The following is a 15645-nucleotide window of genomic DNA, read 5'->3' on the forward strand; positions in this document are numbered from 1 at the left end:
GCACAGGGGAGATCTCTGTTTAAGTAAGAACCAGAGAGGACCAAAATCTTTGTGTGTGCTTATCAAATTCCAGCTCTTTCCCTGTGTCTCTCTTCTCTCTCTCTCTCTCTCTCTCTCTCTCTCTCTCTCTCTCTCTCTCAACCCCATTTAATAACATTTAAGCAAAAAGTTGGATCTTGCTTCTTTTTGCGAGCGAAAAGCCCACTGCCCATTCTCTGATTATTCCAGGACAGGGCTGAATGGTTCTGTAAGGCTGGAAGGAAATTCTTCATCATCCATTAGTTCAAACATTTCCAGCATCCTTTGTCTTCTGTATCTCACCTGTCTCCATTTTTCTCTTATATAGAAAAGTAGCCTTAGATTATTGCTTCTTGGTGACTTGGTGGTCCCTGCCCTCTGTCCATCAAATCATAGGACCATAAGATTTAGAGCTGAAAGATCCCTTAGAGGTCATCTAGTATACTCCCTTCATTTACAAATGGGGAAACTGAGGCTCAGAGCCATTAAGTGACTCTCCTAAAGTCATGTAGCTAATAAGAGGTAGAGCTGGAATTCAACCTACATATCTCTGAAAGCAGCGTCCAAACCTGAGGGAGGAATTCCATGAGAAGTTCAGCAAATCTTATTTAATTTAATATACTTGAATAAAAATTATGGAGCATAAATTCATGGTTTGAAAAACAGTCCTGTTTTTTTGTTCTTTTCTGTATGATCAAATGTTTATATTTATTGGTGATTCTAAGTTCATAGTAATATGTGTATATATATATATATGCACACATATATATGTATGTGTGCATATTTAAAAATTCAGTGAGTGGCATGGAAAACTCAAAGAGGAATGAACCTAGTTAGGTGACAACTTGATGTGCACATTTTCTGGAGGAATAACTCAGATCTCCCTTCCTTCTCTCCTCCCTCCTTTTCCCTTTTCTACCTCTGATACACAGTGAAGATCAAGGCAGCAGCTCTCATAGCTGTCATACCATTTCCTGAGGTGACAGCTGCCATCCAGGAGAGACAGAAGGCATCTCCCAACAGCCATTGGAGGAGGTGGTAGGAATGGTGAGGGCTGGGTAGGGCAGAAAGCAGAGACAGCAGAGAGGGAAATTTGCCTCCTGAGCCTAATAACTTCTTAGATGCCAAGTGGAGAAGCCACCAAATCCTCAAATTTTATTGCTTCTTTGAATGAGGTCACATGCTCAGCTTGAAGGGTTGTTAGTGGAGTATACTTGCCCACTGACTGAAACTTGGGGAAAGGTGCAGTTAGTATTTCAGTGAAGAGGTGAATGAAATATCCAGATGTGTACTGATAATAAAAATCGTCATCATAGCAACAAACACTTAGATAGTACTTAAAGACTAACATATTTTTTGCATATATTATTTCATTTGTCCCCATAAGGAACCCGGGAGGTAGATGCTAGTATTTTCTCCATTTTATAGATGAGGAAACTGAGACTGAAAGAGATTGCCCAGGATTACACGACTAGTAAATGTCTGAGACTGGATTTGAACTCGGGTCTTCCTGACTTCAGGTCCAACCTTCTGTCCACTGAAGTTTGTCAAAAATGTTCCAGGGCTCAAGATTTTTCCATGAGTCTCCCTTGAGAATAAGCTCCAGATATGGCAGTGGGAGGATTATTCACAGTCCTTTTGCAAGAGGGAGTGCATGAAAATCTTTAGGAGGAGAAGCCTCTTGCAGACATGTAGGCAGGGGAAAGGTGTGCACCCCCCAAAATGGGAGCCAGAGTGAAATGTTGCCATTTGCTCACATAGGGAGGCTCCAGGCTGGGGTGCTAGGCGAGTAAATTGATTTTTCAGCCTGCAGCATTTCTAAAGATAGGAACGGATAGCTCCCCATTGGCATGGGGTCTAATAGACCATCTGTGAATCACAGACCTTCCATGAAACATTTATTCTGCCGCCCGCAGGAGTGCTGGGCATACTGGCCTGGGTGCCGGGAGGGGAGGCTAATGCAATAAATGTGAGTCAGCTTGGCTGTCTAACAACCCAGCTTCCCAATCACAGGCAGCATCAGAAAGGAGGGAGGGGGGTTCTGGCTGCTTTTGCTCTAATGACTGCAGATTCCTTTAATTTATGCAGCTCGCATGACAGCAAGGAGCAGAGGAGCCTGGGGAAAATGCCTTCTCGGGGTGATCTGACTCTGAGCCCCCAAATCCCTCCCTCTTAAGGCAATGGATTGCTTGGATTATAAGCACTGGGCATCTCTCCATGTTTACTCTCATTTCAGGGTTGTTCTCTTGGGATTTCCCGAACATTACCTGGCTTTTTTCCCCCTTTAGCACTTAGCTCAGAATAGTCCCTATCCCAAGGTTTTATGCAGAGCAGGCTCAGTAAATACTTGTTGATTCCTTAATGAGTGAATTGATTATTGTGCCTTCCAACCTTTTCTTTAGAAATTGGCATCTGTGAATAATTTGGGGTTTTCTTGACAGCTCTGCTGTCCCTTATCACACCAGTCACCCTCCTGGGTCAGGGGGCAGGTTGTCACCTAAGAACAATGGGCCAATTTGGCAAGAAGAAATTTAACAGATACAAATGCCAAGACCCTCATTTGGAGATTTTTTTTTTAGAGGCAGTTAGGTGACATGGTGGATAGAAGACTGGGCTTTGAGTTAAGACGACTTGAGTTCAAATCTCAACTTGGACACTGTCTGATTGAGTGACTGCCAAAGTTACTTAACCTCTGTTTGCCTCATCTGTAAAATGGGGATAATCATAGCACTTAGCTCTCAGGGTTGTTGTGAGAATAAAGTGAGATAATATTCATCAAGTGCTTAGCATAGTGCCTGGCACTTTAGTAGGCTTTTTAATAAATGTTTGTTGCCTTTTTCCCTTGAAAAAAATCAGTAGCAGGATGGAGGATGGAGAGACAGACAGCAATGGCTGAGAAAAAGATCTGGGGATTTTACTGGACTAGATGTTCACTATGAATGTCAACACTGTGACATGGTAGCCAAAAAAAAAAGAGAGAAGTAATTCAATCTTTGGCCTCCTGGGGAGGCTTAGCATCCCGGAATAAAGGGGTGGTAGCCCCCGGTATAAGGGGGTACCGGACTCTAGTCAGACCATGTCTGGAGTGTATTGGTCAATTCTAGCATCACAATTTAGGGAAGTCATTGACAAGCACCAAAACACGTCCAGAGAAGGGCAGTTGGGATAGTGTGGACAGTTGGAGACTATTTGGAGGCTCAGGGAAAGACCTGGAGAGATTGAATTGGGACAAGAAAAAACAGTCCAAGTAAAGGATCAGGGATGTGGAAGAGCAGTCATGAAATATATGGTGGCCTGTTATGTAGCGGATGATAAAGATGCATTCTGATTGACCCCAGAGGGCAAAACCAGGAGTGTGTTGTAAGGAGTCTTCAGAGAGGCAGATTTGTGGTCATTGTTGACAATTGGAGTAATAAGACAGTAGACAGGGCTTTCTCCTGCTGTTAATTGTAGCTTCTTTCTCTTAAGACATATTCAAATAAAGGTTATATGATTCCTTGCCTAATATATTGTTGAGAGGATTCTTGTTCAAATTCTGATTGGTTTATTATCATTTAGGCATTTTTCAGTTGCATCTGACTCCTCATGACCTTGTTTGAGGTTTTCTTAGCAGAGATACTGGAGTGGTTTGCCGTTTCCTTTTCCAGCTCAATTTGCAGATGAGGAAACTGAGGCAAACAGAGTTAAGTGACTTGCCCAGGGTCACATAGCTAGTAAGTGTCTGAGGCTGGAGATGAATGCAAGTCTTCTTGACTCTAGCTCTAGGGCTCTATCTCCTGCCACCCAGTAGCTCTCTGATTGGATTAGATAACCATTAAAGTGCTTTCTACCCGAGATAATTAATTTTTCCATGTTTGGGTAAGAGTTCTCCCTTCTGCATCTAGACTAAGGTGCACCAGGGCTATCAAATCTAATGTGATCCATCAAGGGTATAGGTGGTACAGAAGGTGGAATTCTGTTGCTCTTGGCAACACCTTTTTATCTGAGTAGATCAAAGACATTCAACTGAGCAGCCTCTCATGAAATACAAATGATGAAATGCATTCTAGACCTTGAAGTTAACTTGGAAGAATTCATCCTATGGAAAAGGAAAGGGATTTCGAATAATTGTGGTATCTCTATGACATTCCCAGTAGGCATAATTCAACAGTGCTGAGTAATACAAAATGGTATAGTGTGTTAGAAGGTGCTTGTTTATATCTGCAGCCTTAAACAAAACAAAACAAACGATGATTTCACTGGTAGAGGTAAGTATTCCTTGTGCCACTGGCAAGAAACAACCTCTCCACACCATGGGAAATGGTTTTGTGAGTTGTAGCAACTTGTTGGTATGCTGGTCACCTCAGACTATTTCATACGCAAAGTCCTGCTGACTTGGAAGTACCTGTCAGAGCTCATGTTCTTCTGGAAAAGTTATCAGAATAGTCAGGCCTGCCTTTGTGCAGAACCCAGAGTACTTACAGCTGTATACATTTGGAAATTGTGTAGCCTAGGCATTCGTGATAAAGTAAACAGAGGCTTAGAGTGGAATGAGGACTGAGGATATCTCTTGGACAGTAGAACTGGGAAATTCAAGTCTTCATTATCATGATTTCAACCATTTAATCATCTCTGTGGAAAGAAAACAACCAGAAAGAGCGCTGGATTTGGATTCAGAGGGCCCAGGTTCAAATTCCTGCTTTTCTGCTTCTTACCCATGTGATCATGGGCAAGTAACTTCCTCTTACTGGTCTTCAGGCTGTAAAAGAATGTAACATCTCTAAGATACTTTCCAGCTATAAATGCTCCAGTCCTGAGTTTATTGGGTGTCCAATAAACATGCAGGTTCCATAAGGGATACATAGCAAGCATAAGACAATATCCTCATCTTCAAGGTGTTGATGATAATCTAATTGGGGAAATAAGACCAAACGCACTTTAGAAAATGATTAAGGAATAAGAGAGGTGCTTCATGGCAGCATCTCAGATACCATGTGATCCAATCCATTGCCTAAAAAAGGTCCCACGACAGTATATCCAACTAATTGTCATCTATTCTCTGCCCGAAGACCTCAAGCAGTTGATATACACTCAGAGTTCAGATAAGGAAGCCATTACTGTGGCTTGGAATCACCAGGAAAAGTCTAATGGAGTAGGCATTCCTTGAGCTGGGCTTCAAAGGAAGGAGAGACTTGGGGTTTAGGGGCCAGAAAGGAGAAATCGCTTGATCGGCTCAAGCCGCTAGCAGCATGATTCAATTAGCCTTTCTCCAGAACTCTTAACTTCCTTTGCTGCTCCTTGAAAGAACACAAAAGCCCAGATGGTGTATAGAAAAACTAGAATATCTTGAATTTATTTATGTAGTGTTTGAAGGTTTACAAAGTGCTTTTATAAACATGTTTTTTAAAAAAAGATCTGCTACCTTCAGCCTTTTAAAAGCAGAATAGAATGGAAAATCCTTGAGTGCTGGGACTGTTTCATTTTTTCAGGGGGAGGGGTATTCCCATTACCTAGCACAATGCCTTGCAGGTAGAAGATAATACATATTTATTGAATTGAATTGAATAGTTGTACTCTTGGTCTTGGGTGCGCATCTTTATTTCCTTGTTTTTAGTGAGGACTTAGGAAAGACTGATTCTTGTATCAAGTTCACAGCTCATAGTCAGTCAACTAGTATGTATTAAACACCTACTATGTGCTGAACACCGAGAATAAAAAAAAAGAAAAATATAATCCTTGGTCTGAAGGAGCTCACAGTCCAATGTGGGAGACAACTTAGAGATGATTAATATACAGACAAGCTATAGACAGGACAAATTGAGGGCAATCTCAAAGGGAAGGCAATAAGATTAAGGAGGACTGGGAAAGGCTTCTTTTAAGGGGGGAATTTAGCGGAGACTCAAAGGAAGCCAAGAAATCCAGGAATGAGGAGAGAGGGAATTCCAGGCAAGGGGGACAGCAATTTGAAGTCAGGAAGGGGATGGAGTGTTTTGTGGTAAGGAACCATCTGGACAGTGTCACTGGATTGCAGAACACATAGAGGAATGTAAGGTTAAAGAAGACTGGAAAGGTGGGAAGGTACCAGGTCATGAAGAGTTTCGAAAGCCGAACAGATTTTATATTTGACCCAGGAGGTAATAGGGAACCATTGCAATTTATTGAATAAGAGCATGATACATCCATAGGCAGGAATATTGAGTCTGCAGTTTGTGTCTGGAAATTTCTATCAGGATTGAGTGCATACAAAGCCATGCTTTGGGACAACAGTGTTGTCTCCTTATTCCAAACTGGCTTGAAATGAGGGCACTTGTCTAGAATTACAGTATTACAGAGAAGAAAAAACATTCTAATCTCTCCTTCTACACTCATTATAACCTTGAGCAAGTGGCTTAACCTCCCCAGGCCTCAGTTTTTCATCTGTAAAATGAGAGGGTTGGTTTATATGGCCTCAAGTCCTTTCCAGCTCTAAATCTCTGATCCTATGATCCCAAAAGTAGGAAGCCAATTGGAGGACATCTATGCTGCAGAGCTGGATAGGAGAGAGAGCATCCTGGTTTGACATCTGGATTTTATGACACAGATTTCTCTAGATGGGGGAATGGTGTGGAGAGGTCTTTGAGAAGAGAAACCCTTTGAAAGCCAAGCCCAGCCCAGGAGACTTTGGGGTCTGCGGGCTTGGAGGGGACCTCTTTATGGTTCTAAAGAGTCTTCTCAGTACATCGTTGTATTCAGACACCTCTTTGTCCCCTCGGTGCATATCTTGTTATGTCTGGTTTTATTCTCTTGCCTCAGTTTAATTTTGGTTTCATCAGCTTGGAATTTTGAGATCAGAGGATATGGAATATTTCTGGAAACAGGAGCAGCCCCGTTTCTGGAAGGTCCTGGTTTCAAAGGAAAAGCCTTGCAAGTGCTCTCATTTCCCCCTTTTGTTGTGATGAATAATTAGTCTAACAGTCCTTAACTGGATCCTGGGCTCAGGACACTCTGAGTGAAGGCCCTGAATGCCTGAAGACTTTTCCCTGTCCATCCTCTTTGAAATCTGGTCTCGGACCAGGGGGCTCTGAGTGCTTTTGCCATGTCCAGGAGGGCTGGTACTTCCTGAGGCAACAGCCAGTGAATGAGCCTGGGTAACTGAAGAGGTAAAGGGAAAACAGGATGAATTATGGAGCGAATGATCAGTCTCCCATCTGAGAAGGAAGCACTCCAAGGAGACTGTCAGAAGGAAAGTTGGGGTTTTCAAAGAGAAAGCGTAATTACCCTCACAAGAGCAAAGCTGTTAAATTCTCCCAAGATGAATTTGTGGTAACCTTTTGCTTTTCAGTTGAGTTATAATTGTTTTTTCCCAAGAGAAGAGGCAAAAAGAAGAAACATGGTCTTTAAAAGAAATCTTCTTCTCTTGCCTCTGAATGAGTTCACAGTCACAGAGTTCCATTCCATTCCATTCAGTTCAAGAGAACAGTTTCCATGGGGAGAACAGATCGATGGAAAGGCTGTTCCTTCCCTTCATCGGAGAGGTGGAGGATTATGGACTTGGTTGGTATTTGCTGTCAGATTCCATCTCAGCTCAGATGCTTTCTTTTATACAAAAGCCAGGATGGAGGAATGGGTACAATGAAGGGGAAATGATTGATAACAATAAAAGATAATAATGAAATTTAAAATCAGTTCAGTGGATAATAATGCCTACTATGTGCAAAGCATCCAAATGATGAAAAGGGATTTAGGGATCATCTAATACTTAACCCTTTTAGTGTCATTGATCCCTTTGGCTATCAAGTTAGCCAATAAACATTTTTTGAGTACCTATTATGTGCCATGTGCTGTTTTATGTTCTAGGGATACAAAGAAAGGCAAAAAGACAGTCCCTGCCCTGAAGGAACTCGCAGTTTAATGTGGGGAGAGAGACAACGTGGAAACAACTTCGTACAAATAAGATATAAATGGGATAATTGGAGATAATCAGTAGAAAGAACTATTAGCTACTAGCATTAAGGGAGATCAGGAAAGATGAAACTTGGACCCCTTTTCAGAGTCATGTTTTTAAATGCATTAAATACAGAAGACTATGAAGGTAACTAATTAAACTGAAATATAGTTATCAAAATACGAAAAAAAAGTCCTCAGAGCCTAATTTAAAGACTCCTGATGTTATTTTATGTATGAAGAAATCGAGGCCTTAAGAGCATGCCTGTAGTAAGTAGGGGAGCTAGGATTTGAACCCCGGTGTGGACTTGAAGCCTAGTGCTTTTTTTTTATTGCAGGAGAGGGTGGGAGAAGAGACTGAGGGCAAGTATTTGCTGACAAACTCCAGGGCCTTCCACAGCCCATGAACAGGACTCCTGCCAGCGCCTGCCAGGCTTCCAGCCCCCTTTTTGCAGAGTCACACAGCCAGACTACAATGTTTATTTAGCCTTTTTTTGAAGGTGATTGCATAGTTAAAGGAAGCAGTAAGCCAGAGTTCTGTCTTTATTCACCAAAGTGGTAAAGCAGGAGGCCCTGGCTTCCTACCCAGAGCTTTGGGTGGGGCTGACCTAATCAGTCAGCGCCTGGAAAGCCAGCACCTCTCGCTAGGGCCCACAAAAACCACAATTCATCCTCCTAACATGGAATGAGAATTGTTCTTATTTTGTATGCAGGGAAACTGAGACCACAAGAATTGAAATAAGTTATCTAAGGTTGGGCTGATTACTTTATATTTATTAAGCCAGACAAGGCATCAGTGAATTCAGGGTTCAAATCTCTGCCCTGAAACTTATTATCTGTGTGATCATGGGTAAATGCTTAAGCTCCATGAACCTCTATTTCCTCATCTGTGGAAAGGGCCACAGTGCCTGGCTCATGAACAGGCATGAAGATCCAGGGCGTTGAATTCAGTAGAAATTACTTTTAAGTGTATCCTCTGACACATACTGTCCCTAGGCAAGTCACTTTACCTCTGAGTACCCAAGGCAATTCTGTAAAACTGTACATGACAGACAAGAGTCAATCTGCTTGGGTAGAGGGTTTTCCCTTCCTGGGAGTTCTCTTCCCCAATGAAACCACAATTCCTATTTTAAAAAAAGTACCTCCCAGTATTATGAGGCTTAGATGAGGTATTGGTAAACTTGAAAGCACTAGACAGATTCAGAGATGAGGAGAGTGTGTTTTAGACATGGGAGATGATGGCCTTTGATGATAGGAGTCATGTGAAATCATTAGATTGTGAGTTCCTTGAAGGCAGGGGCTGTTTTTTGCCTCTTTTTTATATTCCCAGTGCTTAGCACAGTCCCTGGCACATAGTAGGTGTTTAATAAATGTTTATTGATTATCTGTTGGAATCATATTGGAAAGTTAAGTTGGAGCTATATTAGTTGGGGCCTTAAATGTCAAGACAATGAGTGTGTGTTTTATCCTATTGGCAATGATGTTATGGATAGAGAACTGGCCTTGGGGACAGAAAACTGGGGCTTACATTCTGCCTCTGACACATACTGTCCTTGAGGACAAGGGTCACATCTTACTTATCATTGTGTTTCCTCCATTACCCTGCTTGGTGATTTGCATATATAATAAGAGGTTAATGAATGATTATGAATGAATGACTTTTTTTAAAAAAGGGGATGATGAAAGATAATATGTAATAAAATGTGAAAGTTTGTGATGTAGACAATAAATCCTATAGGAGGTCAGGGAGATGGAGATCCAGTGTGGGCTAAGATGGTTAGAGAAGACTGCCTAAAGGAAGAAAGTCTTGAAAAATACATGTGATTTATAAAGAGAGAGAGAATATGGGAAGTATAGCTTGGATAAAGGTGCAGAGGTGAGTGACTTAATTAATCTCACCAGCCTCAGCTACCCTCTTGGAAATGAAGACAATGATGCTACATGGAGGCATGCTTTTAGTCTACGTGATTGATGAGGTGCGTCCTGGATAATAATATCTAAACCTTGTACAAAGCATCTTCCAGGCATTATCTTTTTTATTTTTCCCCAAAGTCCTGAGAAATGAGGCAGATGAAGCATCACTTGTTCTATTTTACCAATGGGGAAACTGAGGCTCAGGGTCATTAAGGGTAATGGAAATGTAAAGCCACTTGGAGATAAAGATATTTCTTATTAAGTCAAAGTAAAACCGTTAAGTTACAACTGGAGCTGGAGTTAGGAGGCCTGGATTTTATTCCTTCCTTTGCTGCGTATTCCCTGTGTGACCTTGGGTAACTTTTGTTTCTTCATCTGTGAAATGAAGGAGGTCAGCTAGGTGACCCTGCAGGTCCTTTCCAGCTTCAAGTCTATGATCCTTTGGCTCTGGGTTCAGTGTCCTTCCAATAATACTCTACTGCCTTTCAAAGTGTCCTCAGCAATGGAATCATTGTCATATCCCAAACCTGAACTGCATATTTGGAGGTGGAAAAAAATTGTCTCTTGCCCCACAGGACATCAGGACTTAACTAGGCCAAACCTGACCTTCCTCCACGTAGAGGACTCTCTGCTGCTTCCCCTGAGGCCTCTGATGACTGAGAGGTCCTGTGGAATGCTATGCCTGCCTTGGGCAGTGAGATATCCCTTTTTGAGGAGGTAACTTCGAGATGGGGGTTTGCCTGTAAATCTCTGGCCTTGATATCCTGGCACACACACACACACACACACACACACACACACACACGTGCATGAGCACACGTATCTTGGGAAGGGGCTAAGAAGACAGCATTGAGGTAGGGAACATGGCTCTGAAATAACAGGCAGGATGAGTCACTTGGAGTCTGCTTCAGTGAAGAAAAAACTGCAGCCTGGTTTTGGGTAGCAAGGCTCTGTTATTGGAGGCCATGGAGGGTATCCTCTGTGTACTTCTGGCAAGGATGCAGGGCTAGCCATCGGGTGCACAGAAAGTCCATAGAGGAAGTATAGCACCACAAGGCCAGCTTTCTCTCCCTCCCTTATGTGTTTTATTATGATTAATTTTTTTAAAAAAAGGAATGCAATTATTAGTGGCACTGTCTAAAGTAGAGAGGGAGAAGGAGCCTTAGGCAAGAGAACAAGCAGATCTCTATCACTCAAAGGGAGAACAGTCAAATGAGAAGCAGGTTGATAGAGTGGAAATGATAATAGCCCAAACTGACATAGGTTTCCTAAGCACCTGGCATTCATTATCTCCTTTGACCCTCTGAGATATTATTAGCTCCTCCCCACCTTTTACAGATGAGGAGACTGAGGCTTTGAAAATTTAAGTGGCTTGTTCAGAGTCCATAGTTGCTAGGTGGCATTGGCCCCCAGGTCCTCTTGACTTCAAGGTCACAGGGTTATCTATCCCCCCCCACTTCTCTAAAGTTATTTGGCAAGGCCTCTCTGTGCCCCAGGCAATTCTTTAAAGCTAAGTTTTGGAGCAGGTGATGATTTGCAAGAACTGGGGGTTTTTCTTGTCAGGTGTTTCCTATAGCATTGAGATCACAGGATTGTGTGGAAAAGGAAAAAAAAAGCAGTTTCTTTGTAGACCATATTCACATATCTCTTTTGAGCTCACAACCCTGTGAAGTGTTTCACTTATTTTCATCCCCATTCTACAGATGAGAAAGCTGAGGCTGAGGGAGGCTGTTAAATCAATAAGCATTTCTGAAGGACCCGGTATGGTGCTGAGCACTGGAGGTACACATACAGGCAAAAAGAAGGACAGCCCCGCCTTCTGGGAGTTGACATGCTAAGACAACCCACAATGGAGAAGGATGGGACGGTGGTAAAGTGTGGAGAATAAAGGCTGGCTGGTCTGGGTCCTTCTTGAGAATGGGGGCTTTGGGAGGACCTCCCCAATGGGAAAAGGTGGCAGCAGGGGTAAAGCTTTTGAATCTGAGGTCCCTGGGCTCTTGTTCTTATGACCTCTATAACGTTGCCAAAGTCATTAGACTTCTGTGTATCTTGATTGCTTTATGGGTTAAGTGAGAAGCTTAGACTTAATGACCTAGAAGGGTCCTTTGCCTCTCAATTCATTGTGATTTGTTGAATGGATCTTCTTGTGTGATGGCCTTCCTCCCTCCTTCTTCCTGAGTCCAGATGCATCTTATGAAAACTTCTGTTCCCAATCTAGTTCCTTTATTTAACTAACAGTCACTGACTGATTAGGGTTTTCCCCCTCCTCAATCACTGTCACATTTCAGCCCATCTTAGTTGCCAAGAACAACAGCCCCCCAGCAAGACTATGGTAAAGTCTCCACCTGCCTTCTGTTTCTATGACAAGAAGCACAGTTACTTTACCAACCTCTGGGATCCCATGTTCTTTTCAGTCTCCAACAAACAAGCTTGTATTTCCCCCAAATGGTGGAATAAAGAAAAGGAAGGGCTTAGATCTCTGAATAAGTCCAGTGGCTAACAGTTAAATAAACCACTGGATTTGATAGGAATCTTCATGTGGGCATGATTCACTGACCCAGTGTAGACATTCAGTTATGTGTTAAGCCATATATATATAACCATGCTATTACACCATCTGTTAAATAAACCAATCAATGGTTGGACAATACCAGTGTCAATACATACCCATAATGCCCTGATAATTCATTCATCGTGCTAGAAGATTTATCCTAAATCCTCTCCATACCTACAAATGCTGCAAGGTCACATACTTGACCTTTATTTAATTGACCATGTCCTAGGAATAATAGACCCGGAATGAGAATCAGAGAATTATAGAGATTGAAGGGACACCAGAAATCACCTAAGAATACAAGTTCTTCATTGAGGATATTGAGTCTGAGAGATGAAGAGAGAGTCAACGTCTACATGACTAGGTCTTGGCAAATCCAGCCCTAGAATAGGGGTGTTCTAACCCAATGCTTTTGCTTCCATCATGGAGTCTCTCTCTACAGAGAGGTGAAGGATAAGAACGACTTTCTGTAGAACCTGGGTTGTTTTGTGGTTTCTTAGTCATTTTCGGTTGTGTCTGATTCTTTGTGACACCATTTGGGGTTTTGGTGAGCATCTATATTGTATTATTTGATAGGTCCTAGAGGGTCCCAAAATATCTCTTCCAATGGACTGTCAAATTCTTAATCTTTTGAGCCCCAGATCAGATGCCAACTCTTCTGAAATGTTAAATATTTTTCATAGCCTCCATATTGTGCCTCCCTACTTTTGCACATACTTATTAGATGCTTCCTCCCTCCCTCCTCTTTGAATCCTTGCCTCCCTTCAAGGTCTAATTTAACCTGATGTCTTTCCTAGTTCTTGCTTTCCCTAAAAGCAGCCAGGTAGTATAGTGGATGGAGCATTGAACCTGATGTCAGGAAGATATTAGACCAAATCAGACCCTTCACGCCTATGTGACCCTGGGCAAGTCACCTAAGCAATGTCTGCCTCAGTTTCCTCATCTGTAAAATGGGGATAATAATAGCCCTTACCTCCTAGAATTGTGAGAATCGAATGAGATAGTAATTGTAAAGCATTTAGCACATTGTAAATGCTTGATAAGTGTTTGTTTTCTTCCTTTCTCTTCCCTGAAATTACTTTATATATCTTTGTATTTATTTAGTATACATCTTAGTTCCTTAGAATATAAGCTGTTGAAGGCAGAAACCATATCTCTTTTTCTTTGTATTCTCAATGTGCAGCCTAGTTCCTGGCATATAGTAGTGGCTTAATCAAGGTTTGTTGAGTTGAATTAAATTGCGTCTCATCTCTTCTTCTCCTGAACTCTCAAAGCCTTCATAGCTCTCTTATGACACTTGTCACATTCTACTTTGGCTAGCTAAATGGATCCTTGTCTTATCTCTCCTACCAGATTCTAACTTCTTTGAGAGCAGGAATGGTGCCAGTGTCTGCCTTGATCCCTCCTGCACTCCACAATGGTGTTTTAGGACAGTGTCCTTCACACAAGAAACTCTTAAAACATCTTTGTTAAATGAATGCATGTAACTTCATTAAGAAATTATGTTTGGGCTAAGGAGTGTAGCACATTGACTTGATAAAATATTAGAAGGTGACTCATTTTTTCGAATTCTTTAGTAACTTGCTTCCCCTTTCAGAACAAAAATGAAACATAGTAGGGATCATCTTCCATCTTCAAACTTGATATGATAAGCAATGGGCGGTCAATGAAGGCTTTTGAGAGAGTGATACAACCAATGAGAATCTCAAAGAAGAATAAAATGTTTTGTCACATAGTGTAGAGCAGAGAGAAAATGAAGCCAAAGAGAACACCTAAATTTATTTCAAGTCAATCAGCTTTTCTTAGAAGCTTACTGTGTGCAAGGGACCATGTTAGGTGCTGGGCATACAAAGATGAAAATGAATCAGACTCTATCCTCAAGAGATTTACATTCTTTTGGGGGAAGGGAGGAAGAGGAAATTCAACATATAAATCCTTCTTCACGTGAGGAAGGATTGCTAGCAACGAGGGAGATCAGAAAAAGACTCATGAAGAAAGGAGGCAGTAGATGAGCTGAACCTCAAAGGACAAGGTTTCTGAGAAGCAGAGGTCATGAGGGATTGCATGCTAAGCTTGAAGGCCAACCTATGGAGTGTTGATAGGTGGGAGATGGAGGGTCATGTTCAGATAAAAGCTAGTAGTTGAGCTTGATTATTTTATATACATATACACACATACATATACACACACACATATATATATAGCTATAGATATGTATGTATATATATATATATATCCTGTCTGAAGGGAAGGACTGAACATGTAGGTTAGAGCTAGACTCTGGATGACCTGTAAGCCAGACTGAAGAATTTGGGGAATCTGAACTGATTTGGTGAAGTAGCTGGTAACAGTGGATGGACTCCTAAACCTGGAGTTTGAAAGATCTAAATTCAAATCTGGCCTTTGACAATTAAGTGGCTGTGTGATCCTGGGCAAGTCACTTAAATACTGTCTGCATTAGCTTCTTTATCAGTAAAAGGGGTTAATGATGATATCTGCCTTCCAGGGTACGATAAAATAATATCTACAGCCTTACATAAATTCTAGCTAATATATCCATTGGCAGATAGATGATAGAGTGGGATAGATCACTAGACTTGGAGTGAGGAAGACTTGAGCTCCAATCCCACTTCAAACACTTATTATCTTTGTGACTCTGGGCAAGTCATTTAACTTCTCTAGCAGTTTTCTCATCTGTGAAATGGGAATACTGGTAGCATCTACCTCAGAGAGATGTTGTGAAGATTTGAAGAGATAACAAAAAGTATTTTTATAATTCTTAAAGTGATATATGAATGCTGGGTATTATTAACTAGAAGCATGGTCTCACAGGTCCAAAGAACTTTCTGCTGAAAAGTTCCCCTCTTGTTTCCTTTGTAGAAACTACCCACTTGAATCCATCACCATTTGGTAATTTTGCCCTGGAAAACTTTTGAGTTTATAGTGAACCATTAGTATAGCTCTCCTCCCCCTAGCCACTATATGTCAATGTAACCTATTTTTTACTGGAACCCTATTGGATCTGGGGATAAAGGAAGCTACCAGACACATGGCTTTTTCCAGCAGGCAGATAAATAAGTTGCAATCTATCCTTCTAGAAGTCTTTATTGAGTGCCTCCTATAGGATTTACTCTATGATAGACATTATAAGAAGGATACAAGATCATCACAATTAATTTGAGTTTACTGGGATTCCTGTCAGCTGCTCTCTCCTGGCCTCCATCTTCCTCTGACCCTCCAAAGCTTATTCGAGTTGA

General features: G+C 41.6%; 1 protein-coding gene across 9 annotated transcripts in view; it reads left to right on the forward strand.

The window, feature by feature from the left end:
- The window catches only part of KCNMA1 (potassium calcium-activated channel subfamily M alpha 1), a 904559-nt gene that overhangs the window by 120072 nt on the left and 768842 nt on the right, over positions 1-15645 (forward strand). The window lies entirely within an intron of this gene.

The sequence above is a fragment of the Notamacropus eugenii genome, chromosome 1, assembly GCF_028372415.1.
Source record: "Notamacropus eugenii isolate mMacEug1 chromosome 1, mMacEug1.pri_v2, whole genome shotgun sequence".
In the NCBI taxonomy this organism is placed as follows: Eukaryota; Metazoa; Chordata; class Mammalia; order Diprotodontia; family Macropodidae; genus Notamacropus; species Notamacropus eugenii.